Raw genomic sequence first — 23675 nt, forward strand, 5'->3', positions numbered from 1 at the left:
CTCTTACAAACCCCATCTCTGACATATACCATGTCTGATACACCCCATCTCAGACATACTCCATGTCTGACACACCCCATGTCTGACACCCCATCTCTGACAAAGCCCATCTCTGACTGACCCCATCTCTGACATACCCCATGTCTGACATACCCCATGTCTGACACAGCCCATGTCTGACACAGCCCATCTCTGACATAGCCCATCTCTGACATATCCCATCTCTGACACATCCCATCTCTGACAGACCCCATTTCTGACATAGCCCATCTCTGACATAGCCCATGTCTAACATACCCCATCTCTGACATACCCCATCTCTGACATACCCCATCTCTGACATACCTCATCCCTGACATACCTCATCTCTGACATATACCATCTCAGATATACCCCATGTCTGATATATCCCATCTCTGGCATAGACCATCCCACATACAGCATCTCTTACATACCCTGTCTCTGACATTTACCATCTCTGACATATCCCATCTCTGACACATCCCATCTCTGACACACCCCATCTCTGACATAGCCCATCTCTGACACAGCCTATCTCTGACACAGCTCATCTCTGACATAGCTCATCTCTGACATAGCCCATCTCTGAGACAGCCCATCTCTGACACGCCCCATCTCTGACATACCCAATCTTTGACATATCCCATCTCTGACAAAACCTATCTCTGACATATCCCATCTCTGACATAGCCCATCTCTGACATAGCCCATCTCTGACATAGCCCATGTCTAACATACCCCATCTCTGACATAGCCCATCTCTGACAGACCCCATCTCTGACATACCCCATCTCTGACATAGCCCATCTCTGACAGACCCCATCTCTGACATAGCCCATCTCTGACATATCCAATGTCTAACATACCCCATCAATGACATACCCCATGTCTGATATACCCCATCTCTGACATAGCCCATCTTTGACATAACCCATCTCTGACAGACCCCATCTCTGACAGACCCCATCTCTGACATAGCCCATGTCTAACATACCCCGCCTCTGACATACCCCATCTCTGACATACCCCATCTCTGACATATACCATGTCTGACATACCCCATCTTTGAAATACCCCATCTCTGACATACCCCATCTCTGACAGACCCCATCTCTGACATATCTCATGTCTGACATATCCCATCACTAACATAGCCCATCTCTGACATAGCCCATCACTGACATACCCCATCTCTGACATAGCCCATCTTTGACATAACCCATCTCTGACATAACCTTACTCTGACATACCCCATCTCTGACATATACCATATCTGACATACCCCATCTTTGAAATACCCCATCTCTGACATATCCCATCTCTGACATACCTCATCCCTGACATACCTAATCTCTGACATATCCCATCTCTGACATATCACATCTATGACATATCTCATGTCCGACACATCCCATCTCTGACACACCCCATCTCTAACAGACTTCATCTCTGACATAGCCCATCTCTGACATAGCCCATCTCTGACATACCCCATCTCTGACATACCTCATCCCTGACATATCTCATCTCTGACCTATCTCATCTCTGACCTATCCCATCTCTGACATGACCCATCTCTGACATACCCTATCTCTTACATATCCCATCTCTGACATAACCCATCTCTTACATATCCCATCTCTGACATAACCCATCTCTTACATATCCCATCTCTGACATACCCTATGTCTTACAAACCCCATCTCTGACATATACCATGTCTGATACACCCCATCTCAGACATACTCCATGTCTGACACACCCCATATCTGACACCCCATCTCTGACAAAGCCCATCTCTGACAGACCCCATCTCTGACATACCCCATGTCTGACATACCCCATGTCTGACACAGCCCATGTCTGACACAGCCCATCTCTGACATAGCCCATCTCTGACATACCCCATCTCTGACATACCCCATCTCTGACATACCCCATCAATGACATACCTCATCCCTGACATACCTCATCTCTGACATATACCATCTCAGATATACCCCATGTCTGATATATCCCATCTCTGGCATAGCCCATCCCACATACAGCATCTCTTACATACCCTGTCTCTGACATTTACCATCTCTGACATATCCCATCTCTGACATATCCCATCTCTGACACATCCCATCTCTGACAGACCCCATCTCTGACATAGCCCATCTCTGACATAGCCCATGTCTAACATACCCCATCTCTGACATACCCCATCTCTGACATACCTCATCCCTGACATATCTCTTCTCTGACCTATCTCATCTCTGACCTATCCCATCTCTGACATGACCCATCTCTGACATACCCTATCTCTTACATATTCCATCTCTGACATAACCCATCTCTTACATATCCCATCTCTGACATAACCCATCTCTTACATATCCCATCTCTGACATACCCTATCTCTTACAAACCCCATCTCTGACATATACCATGTCTGATACACCCCATCTCAGACCTACTCCATGTCTGACACACCCCATGTCTGACACCCCATCTCTGACAAAGCCCATCTCTGACAGACCCCATCTCTGACATACCCCATGTCTGACATACCCCATGTCTGACACAGCCCATGTCTGACACAGCCCATCTCTGACATAGCCCATCTCTGACATATCCCATCTCTGACACATCCCATCTCTGACAGACCCCATCTCTGACATAGCCCATCTCTGACATAGCCCATGTCTAACATACCCCATCTCTGACATACCCCATCTCTGACATACCCCATCTCTGACATACCTCATCCCTGACATACCTCATCTCTGACATATACCATCTCAGATATACCCCATGTCTGATATATCCCATCTCTGGCATAGACCATCCCACATACAGCATCTCTTACATACCCTGTCTCTGACATTTACCATCTCTGACATATCCCATCTCTGACACATCCCATCTCTGACACACCCCATCTCTGACATAGCCCATCTCTGACACAGCCTATCTCTGACACAGCTCATCTCTGACATAGCCCATCTCTGAGACAGCCCATCTCTGACACGCCCCATCTCTGACATACCCAATCTTTGACATATCCCATCTCTGACAAAACCTATCTCTGACATATCCCATCTCTGACATAGCCCATCTCTGACATAGCCCATCTCTGACATAGCCCATGTCTAACATACCCCATCTCTGACATAGCCCAACTCTGACAGACCCCATCTCTGACAGACCCCATCTCTGACATACCCCATCTCTGACATAGCCCATCTCTGACAGACCCCATCTCTGACAGACCCCATCTCTGACATAGCCCATCTCTGACATATCCAATGTCTAACATACCCCATCAATGACATACCCCATGTCTGATATACCCCATCTCTGACATAGCCCATCTTTGACATAACCCATCTCTGACAGACCCCATCTCTGACAGACCCCATCTCTGACATAGCCCATGTCTAACATACCCCGCCTCTGACATACCCCATCTCTGACATACCCCATCTCTGACATATACCATGTCTGACATACCCCATCTTTGAAATACCCCATCTCTGACATACCCCATCTCTGACAGACCCCATCTCTGACATATCTCATGTCTGACATATCCCATCACTAACATAGCCCATCTCTGACATAGCCCATCACTGACATACCCCATCTCTGACATAGCCCATCTTTGACATAACCCATCTCTGACATAACCTTACTCTGACATACCCCATCTCTGACATATACCATATCTGACATACCCCATCTTTGAAATACCCCATCTCTGACATATCCCATCTCTGACATACCTCATCCCTGACATACCTAATCTCTGACATATCCCATCTCTGACATATCACATCTATGACATATCTCATGTCCGACACATCCCATCTCTGACACACCCCATCTCTAACAGACTTCATCTCTGACATAGCCCATCTCTGACATAGCCCATCTCTGACATACCCCATCTCTGACATACCTCATCCCTGACATATCTCATCTCTGACCTATCTCATCTCTGACCTATCCCATCTCTGACATGACCCATCTCTGACATACCCTATCTCTTACATATCCCATCTCTGACATAACCCATCTCTTACATATCCCATCTCTGACATAACCCATCTCTTACATATCCCATCTCTGACATACCCTATGTCTTACAAACCCCATCTCTGACATATACCATGTCTGATACACCCCATCTCAGACATACTCCATGTCTGACACACCCCATATCTGACACCCCATCTCTGACAAAGCCCATCTCTGACAGACCCCATCTCTGACATACCCCATGTCTGACATACCCCATGTCTGACACAGCCCATGTCTGACACAGCCCATCTCTGTAATAGCCCATCTCTGACATACCCCATCTCTGACATACCCCATCAATGACATACCTCATCCCTGACATACCTCATCTCTGACATATACCATCTCAGATATACCCCATGTCTGATATATCCCATCTCTGGCATAGCCCATCCCACATACAGCATCTCTTACATACCCTGTCTCTGACATTTACCATCTCTGACATATCCCATCTCTGACATATCCCATCTCTGACACATCCCATCTCTGACAGACCCCATCTCTGACATAGCCCATCTCTGACATAGCCCATGTCTAACATACCCCATCTCTGACATACCCCATCTCTGACATACCCCATCTCTGACATACCTCATCCCTGACATACCTCATCTCTGACATTTACCATCTCAGATATACCCCATGTCTGATATATCCCATCTCTGGCATAGCCCATCCCACATACAGAATCTCTTACATACCCTGTCTCTGACATTTACCATCTCTGACATATCCCATCTCTGACATATCCCATCTCTGACACATCCCATCTCTGACACACCCCATCTCTGACATAGCCCATCTCTGACACAGCCTATCTCTGACACAGCTCATCTCTGACATAGCCCATCTCTGAGACAGCCCATCTCTGACACACCCCATCTCTGACATACCCAATCTCTGACATATCCCATCTCTGACAAAACCTATCTCTGACATATCCCATCTCTGACATAGCCCATCTCTGACATAGCCCATCTCTGACATAGCCCATGTCTAACATACCCCATCTCTGACATAGCCCATCTCTGACAGACCCCTTCTCTGACAGACCCCATCTCTGACATAGCCCATCTCTGACATATCCCATGTCTAACATACCCCATCAATGACATACCCCATGTCTGATATACCCCATCTCTGACATAGCCCATCTTTGACATAACCCATCTCTGACAGACCCCATCTCTGACAGACCCCATCTCTGACATAGCCCATCTCTGACATAGCCCATGTCTAACATACCCCGTCTCTGACATACCCCATCTCTGACATACCCCATCTCTGACATACCCCATGTCTGATATACCCCATCTCTGACACAGCCCATCTTTGACATAACCCATCTCTGACATAACCCATATCTAACATATCTCATCTCTGACATACCAAATCTCTTAAATGTCCCATCTCTCATATATCCCATTCCTGTAATCCTATCTGACATACCACATCCTTATCATAGCCCATCCCTGACACATAGCATCTCTTACATACCCCATCTCTGACATATACCATGTCTGACATACCCCATCTTTGAAATACCCCATCTCTGACATATCCCATCTCTGACATATCCCATCTCTGACATATCCCATCTCTGACACACCCCATCTCTGACACACTCCATCTATGACATACTCCATCTATGACATAGCCCATCTCTGACATACCCCATCTCTGACATACCCCATCTCTGACATATCCCATCTCTGACATATCCCATCTCTGACATAGCCCATCTCTGACATAGCCCATCTCTGACATAGCCCATCTCTGACATATCTCATATCTGACATATCCCATGTCTGACATATCCAATCTCTGAAAGACACCATCTCTGACAGACACCATCTCTGACATATCTCATGTATGACATATCCCATCTCTAACATAGCCCATCTCTGACATAGCCCATCACTTACATACCCCATCTCTGACATAGCCCATCTTTGACATAACCCATCTCTGATATAACCTATCTCTGACATAACCCATGTCTGACATATCTCATCTCTGACATAAAAAAACGCTTACATGTCCCATCTCTCATATATCCCATTCCTGATATCCTATCTGACATACCACATCCTTATCATAGCCCATCCCTGACATACAGCATCTCGTACATACCCCATCTCTGACATATACCATGTCTGACATACCCCATCTTTGAACTACCCCATCTCTGACATATCCCATCTCTGACATATCCCATCTATGACATACCACATCTCTGACATACCCCATCTCTGACATACCCCATCTCTGACATACCCCATCTCTGACATACCCCATCTCTGACATATCCCATCTCAGACATAGCCCATCTCTGAAATAGCCCATCTCTGACATAGCCCATCTCTGACATAGCCCATCTCTGACATAACCCCTCTCTGACATATCCCATCTCTGACATATCCCATCTCTGACATATCTCATATCTGACACATCCCATCTCTGACACACCTCATCTCTGACACACCCAATCTGTGACATATCCCATCTCTGACATATCCCATCTCTGACATATCTCATATCTGACACATCCCATCTCTGACACACCTCATCTCTGACACACCCCATCTCTGACATACCCCATCTCTGACATATCTCATCTCTGACATACCCCATCTCTGATATATACCATCTCTGACATATCCCATCTCTGACATACCCCATCTCTGACATATACCAAGACTGACATACCCCATCTTTGAAATACCCCATCTCTGACATATTCCATCTCTGACATATCCCATCTATGACATAGCCCATCTCTGACATACCCCATCTCTGTCATATCCCATCTCTGACATACTACATCTATGACATAGCCCATCTCTGACATAGCCCATCTCTGACATAGCCCATCTCTGACATAACCCATCTCTGGCATAACCCATCTCTGACATAACCCATCTCTGACATATCCCATCTCTGACATATCTTTTGTCTGACATATCCCATCTCTGACACACCCAATCCCTGACATACCTCATCTCTAACATATCCCATCTCTGACATATCCCATGTCTGACATAACTCATATCTGAAATAGCCCTTCTCTGACATACCCCATCCCTGACATACCTCAACCGTGACATACCTCACCTCTGACATATACCATTTTTGATATACGCCATGTCTGATATATCCCATCTCTGGCATAGCCTATCCCACATACAGCATCTCTTACATACCCTCTCTCTGACATATACCATGTCTGACTTAACCCCTCTCTGACATATCCCATCTCTGACATATCCCATCTCTGACACACCCCATCTCTGACATACTCCATCTATGACATAGCCCTTCTCTGACATAGCCCATCTCTGACATAGCCCATCTTTGACACACCCCATCTCTGACATACCCTATCTCTGACATATCCTATCTCTGACACACCCCATCTCTGAAATACTTCATCTATGACATAGCCCATCTCTGACAGACCCCATTTCTGACATACCCCATCTCTGACATATCCCATCTCTGACATATCCTCTCTCTGACATATCCCATCTCTGACATATCCCATCTCAGACATATCCCATCTATGACAAAGCCCATCTCTGACATAGCCCATCTCTGACATAACCCATCTCTGACATAACCCATCTCTGACATATCCCATCTCTGACATAGCCCATCTCTGACATAGCCCATTTCTGACATATCCCATCTCTGACATACCCCCTCTCTGACATGCCCCATGTCTGATATACCCCATCTCTGACATAGCCCATCTTTGACATAACCCATCACTGACATAACCCATCTCTGACATAACCCCTCTCTGACATAACCCATATCTTACATATCTCATCTCTGACATACCAAATCTCTTACATGTCCCATCTCTCATAAATCCCACTCCTGTTATCCTATCTGACATACCACATCCTAATCATAGCCCATCCCTGACATACAGCATCTCTTACAAACCCCATCTCTAACATATACCATGCCTGACAAACCCCATCTTTGAAATACCCCATCTCTGACATCCCATCTCTGACATACCTCATCCCTGACATACCTAATCTCTGACATATCCCATCTCTGACATATCACATCTATGACATATCTCATGTCCGACACATCCCATCTCTGACACACCCCATCTCTGACAGACTTCATCTCTGACATAGCCCATCTCTGACAAAGCCCATCTCTGACAAAGCCCATCTCTGACATACCCCATTTCTGACATACCTCATCCCTGACATATCTCATCTCTGATCTATCTCATCTCTGACATAACCCATCTCTGACATAACCCATCTCTTATATATCCCATCTCTGACATAACCCATCTCTTACATATCCCATCTCTGACATACCCTATCTCTTACAAACCCCATCTCTGACATATACCATGTCTGATACACCCCATCTCTGACATACTCCATGTCTGACACACCCCATGTCTGACACCCCATCTCTGACAAAGCCCATCTCTGACAGACCCCATCTCTGACATACCCCATGTCTGACATACCCCATGTCTGACACAGCCCATGTCTGACACAGCCCATCTCTGACATAGCCCATCTCTGACATACCCCATCTCTGACATACCCCATCTCTGACATACCCCATCTCTGACATACCTCATCCCTGACATACCTCATCTCTGACATATACCATCTCAGATATACCCCATGTCTGATATATCCCATCTCTGGCATTGCCCAACCCACATACAGCATCTCTTACATACCCTGTCTCCTGACATTTACCATCTCTGACATATCCCATCTCTGACATATCCCATCTCTGACACATCCCATCTCTGACACACCCCATCTCTGACACACCCCATCTCTGACTCAGCTCATCTCTGACATAGCCCATCTCTGAGACAGCCCATCTCTGACACACCCCATCTCTGACACACCCCATCTCTGACATACCCAATGTCTGACATATCCCATCTCTGACAAAACCTATCTCTGACATATCCCATCTCTGACATAGCCCATCTCTGACATAGCCCATCTCTGTTATAGCCCATCTCTGACATAGCCCATCTATGACATAGCCCATCTCTGACATAGCCCATGTCTAACATACCCCATCTCTGACATATACCATCTCTGATATGCCCCATGTCGGATATACCCCATCTCTGGCATAGCCCATCCCACATACAGCATCTCTTCCATACACTCTCTCTGACATATATCATGTCTGACATACCCCATCTTTGAAATACCCCATCTCTGACATATCCCAACTCTGACATACCTCATCCCTGACATACCTCATCCCTGACATACCTCATCTCTGACATATACCATCTCTGACACATCCCATCTCTGACACACCCCATCTCTGACAAACTTCATCTCTGACATAGCCGATCTCTGACATACCCCATCTCTGACAGACCCCATCTCTGACATATCTCATGTCTGACATATCCCATCACTAACATAGCCCATCTCTGACTTAGCCCATCACTGACATACCCCATCTCTGACATAGCCCATCTTTGACATAACCCATCTCTGACATAACCTTACTCTGACATCCCTCATCTCTGACATATACCATCTCTGACACAGCCCATCTCTGACACACCCCATCTCTGACAAACTTCATCTCTGACAGACCCCATCTCTGACATATCTCATGTCTGACATATCCTATCACTAACATAGCCCATCTCTGACATAGCCCATCACTTACATACCCCATCTCTGACATAGCCCATCTTTGACATAACCCATCTCTGACATACCCTTACTCTGACATACCCCATCTCTGACATATACCATGTCTGACATACCCCATCTTTGAAATACCCCATCTCTGACATATCCCATCTCTGACATACCTCATCCCTGACATACCTAATCTCTGACATATCCCATCTCTGACATATCACATCTATGACATATCTCATGTCCGATACATCCCATCTCTGACACACCCCATCTCTGACAGACTTCATCTCTGACATAGCCCATCTCTGACATAGCCCATCTCTGACATACCCCATTTCTGACATACCTCATCCCTGACATATCTCATCTCTGACCTATCTCATCTCTGACCTATCCCATCTCTGACATGACCCATCTCTGACATACCCTATCTCTTACATAACCCATCTCTGACATAACCCATCTCTTACATATCCCATCTCTGACATAACCCATCTCTTACATATCCCGTCTCTGACATACCCTATCTCTTACAAACCCCATCTCTGACATATACCATGTCTGATACACCCCATCTCTGACACACTCCATATCTGACACCCCCCATGTCTGACACCCCATCTCTGACAAAGCCCATCTCTGACAGACCCCATCTCTGACATACCCCATGTCTGACATACCCCATGTCTGACACAGCCCATGTCTGACACAGCCCATCTCTGACATAGCCCATCTCTGACATAGTCCATCTCTGACATACCCCATCTCTGACATACCCCATCTCTGACATACCTCATCCCTGACATACCTCATCTCTGACATATACCATCTCAGATTTACCCCATGTCTGATATATCCCATCTCTGGCATAGCCCATCCCACATACAGCATCTCTTACATACCCTGTCTCCTGACATTTACCATCTCTGACATATCCCATCTCTGACATATCCCATCTCTGACACATCCCATCTCTGACATAGCCCATCTCTGACACAGCCTATCTCTGACACAGCTCATCTCTGACATAGCCCATCTCTGACATAGCCCATCTCTGACACACCCCATCTCTGACACACCCCATCTCTGACATACCCAATCTCTGACATATCCCATCTCTGACAAAACCTATCTCTGACATATCCCATCTCTGACATAGCCCATCTCTGACATAGCCCATCTCTGTTATAGCCCATCTCTGACATAACCCATCTATGACATAGACCATCTATGACATAGCCCATCTCTGACATAGCCCATGTCTAACATACCCCATCTCTGACATAGCCCAGCTCTGACAGACCCCATCTCTCATATATCCCATTTCTGTTATCCTATCTGACATACCACATCCTTATCATAGCCCATCCCTGACATACAGCATCTCTTACATACCCCATCTCTGACATATACCATCCCTGACATACCTCATCTCTGACATATCCCATCTCTGACATATCCCATCTCTGACATATCTCATGTCTGACACATCCCATCTCTGACACACCTCATCTCTGACACACCCCATCTCTGACATACCCCATCTCTGACATATCCCATCTCTGACATATCCCATCTCTGACATACCTCATGTCTGACATACCCCATCTTTGACATACCCCATCTCTGACATATCCCATCTCTGACATATCCCATGTCTGACATATCTCATGTCTGAAATAGCCCTTCTCTGACATACCCCATCTCTGACATACCTCATCCCTGACATACCTCATCTCTGACATATACCACCTCTGATATACCCCATGTCTGATATCCCATCTCTGGCATAGCCCATCCCACATACAGCATCTCTTACATACCCTCTCTGTGACATATACCATGTCTGACATACCCCATCTCTGACATATCCCATCTCTGACATATCCCATCTCTGACACACCCCATCTCTGACATACTCCATCTATGACATAGCCCATCTCTGACATAGCCCATCTTTGACACACCCCATCTCTGACATACCCCATCTCTGACACACCCCATCTCTGACACACCCCATCTCTGACATACCCCATCTCTGACATATCCCATCTCTGACATATCCAATCTCTGACATATCCCATCTCTGACATATCCCATCTCTGACATAACCCATATCTGACATAACCCATATCTGACATATCTCATCTCTGACATACCACATCTCTTACATGTCCCATCTCTCATATATCCCATTCCTGTTATCCTATCTGACATACCACATCCTTATCATAGCCCATCCCTGACATACAGCATCTCTTACATACCCCATCTCTGACATATACCATCCCTGACATACCTCATCTCTGACATATCCCATCTCTGACACATCCCATCTCTGACATATCTCATGTCTGACACATCCCATCTCTGACACACCTCATCTCTGACACACCCCATCTCTGACACACCCCATCTCTGACATATCTCTTCTCTGACATACCCCATCTCTGACATATCCCATCTCTGACATATCCCATCTCTGACATAACTCATGTCTGACATACCCCATCTTTGACATACCCCATCTCTGACATATCCCATCTCTGACATATCCCATCTCTGACATACCTCATCCCTGACCTACCTCATCTCTGACATATCCCATCTCTGACATACCCCATCTCTGACATTCCCCATCTCTGACATACCTCATGTCTCACATACCCCATCTTTGAAATACCCCATCTCTGACATATCCCATCTCTGACATATCCCATCTCTGACATACCTAATCCCTGACATACCTCATCTCTGACATAGAACATCTCTGACATATCTCATCTCTGACATACCCCATCTCTGACATATCCCATCTCTGACATATCCCATCTCTGACATACGCCATCTCTGACATACCTCATGTCTGACATACCCCATCTTTGAAATACCCCATCTCTGACATATCCCATCTCTGACATATCCCATCTATGACATGACCCATCTCTGATATGACCCATCTCTGACATAACCCATCTCTTACATATCCCATCTCTGACATACCCTATCTCTTACATACCCCATCTCTGACATAACCCATCTCTTACATATCCCATCTCTGACAAACCCTATCTCTTACATTCCCCATCTCTGACATATACCATGTCTGACACACCCCATCTATGACATTCCCCATCTCTGACATACCCTATTTATGACATACACCATGTCTGACACACCCCATCTCTGACATACCCCATCTCTGACATAGCCCATCTCTGACATAGCCAATCTCTGACATAGCCCATCTCTGACATATCCCATCTCTGACATACCTCATCCCTGACATACCTCATCCCTGACATACCTCATCTCTGACATATCCCATCTCTGACATATCCCATCTCTGACATTTCTAATGTCTGACATAGCCCTTCTCTGACATACCCCATCTATGACAAACCTCATGCCTGACATAGCTCATCTCTGACATATACCATCTCTGATAAACCCCATGACTGATGTACCCCATCTCTGGCATAGCCCATCCCACATACAGCATCTCTTACATACCCTCTCTCTGACATATACCATGTCTGACATACCCCATCTTTGAAATACCCCATCTCTGACATATCCCAACTCTGACATACCTCATCCCTGATATACCTCATCACTGACATACCTCATCACTGACTTCCCTCATCTCTGACATATCTCATCTCTGACATATACCGTCTCTGACATATCCCATCTCTGACACATCCCATCTCTGACATACCCCATCTCTGACATTCCCCATCTCTGACATATCCCATCTCTGACATATCCCATCTCTTACATACCTCATCTCTGACATACCTCATCTCTGACATATCCCATCTCTGACATACCACATCTCTGACATATCACATCTCTTACATATCCCAATTCTCATATTTCCCATCCCTGACATCCCATTCCTGACATCCTATCTCTGATGTACCACATCGTAGCCCATCCCTGACATACTGTATCTCTTACATATCCCATCTCTGACATAACCCATCTCTGACATATCTCATCTCTGACATAGCCCATCTCTGACATAGCCCATCTCTGACATAGCCCATCTCTGACAGACCCCATCTCTGACAGACCCCATCTCTGACAGACCCCATCTCTGACAGACCCCATCTCTGACATAGCCCATCTCTGACATAGCCCATGTCTAACATATCCCATGTCTGATATACCACATCTCTGACATAGCCCATCTTTGACATAACCCATCTCTGACATAACCCATATCTGACATATCTCATCTCTGACATACAACATCTCTTACGTATCCCAATTCTCATATATCCCATCCCTGACATCCCATTCCTGACATCCTATCTCTAATGTACCACATCGTTGCCCATCCCTGACATACTGTATCTCTTACATATCCCATCTCTGACATTTCCCTTCCCTGCTATAGCTCGTTCCTGACATAACTTGATAAACCCATCCCTGGAATACCCCATTTCTGACATACCCCATCTCTGACATACCCCATCTCTGACATACCCCATCTCTGACATACCACATTCCTGTCATAACTTATTCCTAAAATTGCCCATCCTTGACATAACCCATTCCTGACATAACTGTTTTGTGACATATCCCACAACTAATACCATACCACTGACATACGCAATCTCTGACATACAGTAGCCTATACTTGACATCTCAGCTTAATGCACCCCCTCACTGACATACTCTATCCCTGACATAGCCCATCCATGACATAACCCCTCACTGACATACCCCATCCCTGACATACCCACTCACTCACATACCCCATCCCTGACATACCCACTCACTCCCATACCCCCCTACATACACACCCCCATCAGCAAAATACCTCACCTTAATGCATCCCCTCACTGACATATTCTATCCATGACATACCCCATCCCTGACAAACCCCATCACTGACATACCCCATTCCAGCCATACTCGCTCACTGACATACCCCATCCCTGACCAAGGCCGTAACTAGGGTAGTGTGACCTGTGCCATGGCAGGGCACTGGGCGCTGTTTGGGCCTGTCAATTTTCCGGTTTATTATCATTCTCACTTGTAGCTTCCTCTTCTTTTATCCCCATCATCTCCTGGCCTCTCCTCTTTCTTCCCTGGCCCTTCCCATGAGGCCATGGCCCTTTTTCAGGCGCACTATCTTAAGTCCCTATTTAAAAAATTGGGGGGCGGCAGTGCTCTCTCTGGCACAGTGCACCAAAATGTCTAGTTACGGCTCTGTCCCTGACATACCCCATCCCTGACCTACCCCCTCACTGACATACCCCAGCTCTGATATAATATAATCAAACACATCTTGAAAAGCAGCTAGGTTCTCTAGATATAGACAGATATATTAGTACAAATATGGTTAGAGATATATTAACATCAATAATATTTTAACCAATTTAAGAGGAAACAGTAACTGTTTGACTTATTAAATACATAGTTGCAAATAAAAAAAGCTACAGGAGAACACAGCAGAATACAGGTATATATATTTTTATGTCAGTGATGGCAAGACACTGCTCTGCACGTCATACTTACATAGCAAGTTGTCTGAATGTCATTTCATATAGAAGTGTGTTTTACACCACAGTCTTCCTGCGCCAATGTGACAGGTGCCTCACACCTACTCTGTACTCTTGGAGACTCTACTCCTACCACTATTCAACTCTCTATCTATGGCTTCCTGCTGCCTCTATTCCTCTTCTCACATCATGACAGAACCAAGTCACATTCAGCCCTGTCTCCACTAACATAATCACATGAGTAGATTTCCTCCCATAAGATCAGCATGCTCATCTGCTAAAATACTCTGCTGGGTGAACATACCAATCATCTTGTTGCTATAACCTCATTTCACATAAACGAATAGCAGATAAATTTAATAAAAATGTGTTTAAACATTATTCAAATGTACCTTAAAATTACATTTTAGTGCCACTGTTATTTATAGTATTATTTACAGTGACATTGGCATTCCTATGTTGCTCTTTGCTTCATATTCATCAATTCAGATCATACATTAATCTCTGAATCACGACATTTACACAAATACCAAGAAAATCTGTTTGTGTATCTCTGTTGAAGCATTTTATTGGATTGCTTTAAATTTTAGTCCTACATTCGTTATTTATTATTTCTGAATTTTACAATTGTTACGTTGTTCTGTTATTATTGGAGTTACAAGCTCTAACCTGTTCTGGGTGAACGGATTTGTATTTAAAAGAGTGAGTGGTTACATTTCTGAAAATCATAGCATAAATAACCTACTGTACATGGATCAATAATTTTAATTCATGATCTTGGTAATGTTGCTTTGTATGTTGGGCACATAATGGTAGAGGAATTTATAAAAGTAGAGTACGATTTTTAAGCGGCCTGGTTTTGTATGTGTGAGTCTCTTGAGATGTTATTAATGAGCATGGGTTGAGCCAAGTAGAAATAAAAATTTTACAGTTAGTTTGGAAGAACAACCTTATGGTGATTAGTGACTGTGAAGGGTCAACGTGGACAATATTGATTATTTTTCGATTGCAGGAAAGAAGTGCTGTAACCCATAACAGTCATTAAGATGTTTGATTTAATTTTCTAAACTTAGAATTAATATTGGACAAATATGACCATTAATATGGGGCAAATACATTTTTAACTGTGCACCAGATTTCATACTTTTCAATGACAGTATATATGAGTGTGTCACACCTGACTGTCCCATAGCTTGTACTGACCGGTTTGCATACTTAGGGGCATATTAAATAACGAATTATATTCTCGTTACCATTCGTAATCTACCATACTAATCTTAAATGGTGCTCCAACCAATGTGCCTAACTCTCATGTGTTTGAAAAATGATAGATACTGTAGGAGCTGATTGGTTGGAGCGCCATTTAAGATTAGTAACGAGTGATAACAAGAATATAATTTGTTATTAAATATGCTGCTTAGTCGGACCAGCTGGAGCAAACTGGCTGGCAAAAGGTTGTGTTGATTTCGATAGAGTCAGTTTGTTATTGATACTGATACTGAAAATTCAATATAATATATTTAGTGTATTATTTCACCAAAAATATGCTTTGGCTTCTCCTATTTTATGTTTTTTTTTGCCACACTGTTTCTCATCCAATATCTTCTCTGTATTGCTTCTAGACTGTCTGACCACATCACCTGCTATATTTTATGTTCATTGTTATGATCCATAATGATATAAAAAGAACCTAACAATCTCTTTCATAGAGGTCCTTATTGTGTGTCATTATTAATTTGCCTATATATGTTACGGTCTCCTAGGACTCACCATGTAAGACCTCTAGATTCACTCAGACGAGGTCTTCACCAATAACAGGCACCCGCTGTTCCCTTAGAACTGGACACATTCACCGGTACTTAGATGGCCGCCTGAAATTAACTCATAATAGTAGAGGCTTAAACAGTTATCCTAGTGGCCACTAGATGTTATGCGACTGTCTGAGGACTGGAAAGGTGAGGAAATCTTGATGAAGTCTACAAGGTAGAGCTTGCGTAGTTGAGACGCGGCTAGGGAGCTGAAGGGTGGCCTTGAGGCCCAAGGTGTAGCTTCTGGGATGCGACTTTGAGAGCTGATATGGAAACAGGATGAGAGGTGGCTTTGAGAGCCGAGGTGCAGCTAATGAGCATGTAGTACACAGATTGATATGCAGCCTAGTGGGCCAAGGTGCGACTGTGACAGCCAGGATGCGGCTTTGTGAACCGAGGTGTTAGGCTAAGAAGCGGCCTTGTGAGCCGAGGTGCGGCTGTGACTGCCAGGATACGGCTTTGAGAGAAGACAACAAAAGAGAGAAGGTTTTGTCCTTTGAGTGGCGCACATCAATTGTATTCTAATTAATAAAAACTTAATATTTATTTGGTATGCTTTAAAATTGTCCTTTATCTTGAGGACATAGACCAGCGAAATAGAACATAAAATTACATAGAAAGATAATGGTGAAGGAGATAATAAAGAATGGGTAATAAAATAAATTGACCCTGCTGTTTGTCTGTATTATTCTTGCTATGTATTAAACATCGAATGTTCAAGTTAGTTTCTAGATCACACAGAGTTATATTCCTCTGATTATTCAAGTGAATATTGTGATATGTCAGGTCAACTGTGTCAAACCTTGCACAAGTATTTGATATTGACATATGTGCAGATGCACAGTGTGTACATATGTATGTACACACCATACATCAACTGTTCATGTATAGTAAATGTGGGTGGTTAACATAGACTCAAAAACAGGGATTATATTCAGAATCTCCTGTCTAGTCTTTATGATGTTATATTTAACTGCAGTTAGTATCCATTCCCTGTTGCTACTATCTGAGTGTTACAAAAAGGAAACATTATTAAAGCTGGCCATACACGCTACAATTATCGGAGCGATCCGCCTGATATTGGCGGATCGTCCCGATAATTGTAGCGTGTGGGGGGGCGACCGAGGGTTAAATATTGCTCGGTCGCACATGCCGGATTGTCCAGCATGCCTGTCCGATGCGATATTTCCCGGTAAACTGTCGGCCGCATCGGGCAGTGTATGCCCAGCCGCGGCCGACAGACAGATATTTCCTGTGTTCCTTCCTACGGAAGGAACAGGGAAATGTCTCCTCCCCGGGGGCGGAGCGCGGATGTTGGGCTGATACACTTTGAGAGAAATCTCAGTGTATGCCGGCGACATCTGCGGCTGGCAGGCTGCCAGATAAAATGTCTGTCGGTCTGACAGACATTTTATCTGGCCGTGTATGCCCAGCATAAGTGTTCAAGGAAAAAACATTGTAGCAGTTTTCACATATTGTTCAATCACTATTAAGTAACCGTCTAGCTTGTCCTTATAACGAGGACCACTCCCACATAACTGATTTGTATTGTTGATCCCCAGAGTATTCAAAGCGGCAACTTTGTAGCAATTTTCCATATATTATTCAGTCACTAATAAGTACCGTCTAACTTGTCCTTGTAACTAGGACCATTCCCTAATCTGTATTATTATATTGTTAGTTAGAATTACATCAATTAATTCAGACATACAGCGTGGGCACCATTATCTTTCTATATAATTTTATGTTTTATTTCGCTGGTCTAAGTCCTCAAGATAAAGGACAATTTTAAGGCATACCAAATAAATGTTAAGTTTTTATTAATTAGAATACAATTGATGTGCGCCACTCAAAGGACAAAACCTTCTCTCTTTTGTTGTTTTCCGATATTATTACTTATGTCCTTGGCAGCACCCGCCAATTATATTATGAAGTACTGATGATAATAATACGGGGTTTATTTCCAATCATTGCTATAGGTGTGTGCAGATGTATGTATCCCTTTGTATTTGTAATTAATGCGGCTTTGAGAGCCAAGGTGGTAACAGACTGAGGAGCCACCTTGTGGGCCGAGGTACGGCTAGACAGCCGGGATGCGGCTTTGAAAGCCGAGGTGATGGCAGACTGAGTTGTGGCCTTGTGGGCCGAGGAGTGGCTAGACAGCCAGGATGCGGCTTTGAGAGTCGGGGTGGTAACAGGCTGAGGGATGCTGTAGATAACTACAATAAGCGGCGAGGCCGCAGGCACAGCACAACCCAGGAACACTGCAGGCAGCAATAAATGAACACTCTAGATGACGGAGTGAGAGTGTAGAACTAGAGTTCTTTGAAACACAGCAGAACAGGCACAGACGAGCAGGACCACGATTGGCAGGAACCGGAAGGACACGTACAGATACGCTATAGGCGTCAAGCCCACGATGAACCAACAGGCTTAAGAAAGTTGCTGAACCAATGGATACGAGGCAGGTAATTAATGGAATCACATGCCGTAGACTGGCATTCCAATCTCCTAGCAACCGGATGTTGCCCATGAGCAAGTTTCTGGGAGTGTGACTGGCGACCTGGAGGAAAGACACCCGGAGCACGAGTAAGTAACAGGGCGCGCTGGCGACTTGTAACAATATATTAGAAAAACAGCTACGACATAAATGTTTTTACAACACCTGAGGGTGGTCTTCTGCTATCTACAATTCTCCTAGTGTGTCTCTGCGGTAATATTACTTAATACTGTGTTTAAATGCAGTGAGGAATCAGTTCCATAATTGAAACAGACTTTTCATATAAACGTCTCTGTGAAAAAGGGGTAAAAGCCTTGATGAGATATTTTTCTTCAGGGTTAAAAATAGCATCAGGGAAAGTGTGCAAAATGTAACGGAATTGTGAGCACACATTTCCAGAATTCTACTCCAACTGTTCCTGTGGTTTTCCTATAATTATGTGGTAGATTAAAACACCTTAAATGTTATGTTTCCTCCCATTCATGACCTATGCAATCATTAAAATATATGCCATATTTTTTTTTTCTATTTATTTATTCATATAAAATGAGAGTGCTGGTGATTAGAATAAGACCTGTGACATTCTGCCTTTGGATTGTGCTTATAAATCTGTATGTGAATATATATATATATATATATATATATATATATAAAACCTGTTATGGCTGCACTCTCATGTAACACGAATTCTCCAGGTGCCCTCCGTAGAAGCACCACAACGGGGCTTCAGTATATAACACAAGTCGGTGGCACTCTGTAGTAAACATTACTACAACATAACATAACATGTTGTCCTGCGGAAGTGGTGAAAGACCCCAAAATGTTGACTGATATTAATAAACCCCTCTGGTGAGGGTATTTGGATCTACAAGTCTGAGTGCCGCCTGTCATTATAGAGCATATATATATATATATATATATATATATAGTGACACAGTTGGGATAGGGGTCCCTCTCCGGGGAGTAGATGGACTCCCTTTCTACACACAGCAGCCGTAGAAACAGGAGACAAGTCTGGGTATCTTGACTAAACTAGTCGACGCCAGTCTTTATTGTGCCACACACAATAGTATAAACAAAAACATAAACATAAAACCTAGCCCAGCTGGGCACTAACTACACAGCAGATTCCCTTGCTAAACAATGGTGGGGACTACTGCCCTCACCATCAACAAAACACGTGCACAGTACTTACAGGGTTTTAACCAAGTGTCTCTGAACAGGCTAGACTGCCAGCTCCCCCAGGTATGAGACACTGCACCAAGAGATTACACGGCTCTTATGAGCCACTTCCAGGAGAAACTACTAATTTTCCTGCTCCCAGGCCAAAAGGCCCAAAACCTTGAGTGGCCTGTGGATGGAGCCCTCCCCCTCCTCACATCCACACCCCCAGGACCAAAACCAGCTTTTCCAAAAAGCCGACACTGGTCTGTTTACAATACAGACTTCTCCTGGGGGTTTCTAGAACACATAGGCCAAAAATCTATGTCAAACGTACCTGCCATTGACCACTTTACCAGTGCTTCTATCACAATATATATATATATATATATATATATATATTATATATATATATATATATATATATACACACACACACAGTACTGTGCAAAAGTTTTAGGCACGTGTGGAAAAAATGCTGCAAAGTGAGAATGCTTTCAAAAATAGAGATGTTAATAGTTTACTTTTATCAATTAACAAATGCAAAGTGCTGGGCTGTGTTGTCCAATACAAGGGTGTGCTGTGCTGGGCTGTGTTGTCCAATCCAGTCAGGGTGTGCTGTGCTCTGTCCAGGAGGCTGTGTTATTTATCATTGCCTTGCTAATCCAGGGGTGTGCTGTGCTGTCCATCAAGGGGTGTGCTGTCCATCTAGTGTGCTGTCTATCCAGTGTGTTGTCCATCCATGGTCTGTAAAAATAATAAAAAGTAACTAAAAGTTTTTTAAATTTGCTAAATTATTAAGTTAAATAAAGTAAAAAAAATCCTATTTTTTGTGCTGTACCCCACACTGTGACACTGTATGCCATACACCCCCCCCAGTGTATCCACAACACCGTGACGCTGCTGCCCATATTGTGAGTGACACTGTAGGTTCATAATACTGCAGTGTATAATTCGTAAAATTTTGTGAATTATGTTGTTGATCAATAATACCGCAGTGTAATATTATTCATACAAGTATTGTGACACTGTTGGTCAGTAATACCACAGTGTAATATATTTATAAAAAATATTGTGACACTGTAAGTAGAAATGCAGTGTATTACTCAATACATCTTGTGACACTGTAAGTGGTAGCACAGTGTATTCATAAAAAATATTGTGACACTAAGTGGAAACGCAGTGTAATATTCAACACGTATTGGGTCAGATGTATGAAGCTGTGGGAAGTGATAAAGTGCAGAGCGATAAACGACCGACCAATCAGCTCCCAACTGTCATTTTTCAAACACAGCCTGTAACATGACAGTTGGGAGCTGATTGGTTGATCGTTTATCACTCTCCACTTTATCACTTCCCACAGCTTCATACATCTGCCCCATTGTGACACTGTAAGTGGTAGCATAGTGTATTCATAAAACATTTTGGGACACTAAGTGGTAGCGCGATGTATTCATAAAAAAATAATGTGACACTGAGTGCTAGCGCAGTGTATGCATAAAAAATATTGTGAGACTGTAAGTGGACACACAGTGTACTATTCAACACGTATTGTGACACTGTAAGTGGTAGCACAGTGTATTCATAAAAAATATTGTGACACTAAGTGGAAACGCAGTGTAATATTCAACATGTATTGTGACACTGTAAGTAGTAGCATAGTCTATTCATAAAACTTTTTGGGACACTATGGGGTCTATTTATTAAGCAGTGTTATGAGACAGAATGAAAAGTGAAAAGTCTGTGATAAGGTGCCAAGCAATCAGCTCCCAACTGCCATCTCACAGGCTGTGTTTGAAAAATGACAGTTGGGAGCTGATTGGCTGGCACCTTATCACAGGCTTATCACTTTTCACTCTGTCTCATAACACTGCTTAGTAAATAGACCCCTAAGTGGTAGCGCAATGTACTCATAAAAAATATTGTGACACTGAGTGGTAGTGCAGTGTATGCATAAAAAATATTGTGAAACTGTAAGTGGAAATGCAGTGTACTATTCAACATGTATTGCAACACTATAAATGGTAGTGCAGTGTATTCATAAAAAATATTGTGACACTAAGTGGAAACACAGTGTATTATTCATAAAAAATATTGTGACACTGTAAGTGGTAGCGCAGTGTATTACTCATAAAAAATATTGTGACACTAAGTGGAAATGCAGTGTAATATTCAACACATATTGTGACAGTGTAAGTGGTAGCGCAGTGTATTCATAAAAAAATATTGTGACACTGCAAGTGGAAATGCAGGGTAATATTCAACACGTATAGTGACACTGTAAGTGGTAGCACAGTGTATTTATAAAAAATATTGTGATACTGTGTAGAAACGCAGTGTAATAGTCAACACGTATTGTGACACTGTAAGTGGTAGCACAGTGTATTCATAAAATTTGTTGTGACACTAAGTGGAAAAGCAGTGTAATATTTAACATGTATTGTGACACTGTAAGTGGTAGCACAATGTATTCATAAAAAATATTGTGACACTAAGTGGTAGTGCAGTGTATTTACAAAAAATATTGTGACACTGTAAGTGGTAGCACAATGTATTCATAAAAAATATCATGACACTGTAAATAGAAATGCAGTGTAATATTTAACACGTATTGGGACACTGTGACTCTGTGACTCTGATAGAGCCAAAAGTACTCCAGGGCTTGCGGCAGTGAGACCCTACCACAGGGTCTTGTCGCAAGCCCGATGGTCGCGATGGTCTTGACCATCGCAACCCTCTTTTCGGCCGCTTGCATAAGCTGTGGGTGGTCACCCACAGCTATGCAAGCGGCCGGGAGGCCGCTCCATTTTTAGGTAGGAGGGCCCTGATTCAGAGCGAGCGCTCTGGTCAGAGTGTCCGGCTCTGAATCAGGCCCACAGTGTATTATTCATAAAAAATATTGTGACACTGTGGTAGCGCA

Source organism: Taudactylus pleione, unplaced genomic scaffold, assembly GCF_031769625.1.
Source record: "Taudactylus pleione unplaced genomic scaffold, aTauple2 ptg000333l, whole genome shotgun sequence".
NCBI classification, from domain to species: domain Eukaryota; kingdom Metazoa; phylum Chordata; class Amphibia; order Anura; family Myobatrachidae; genus Taudactylus; species Taudactylus pleione.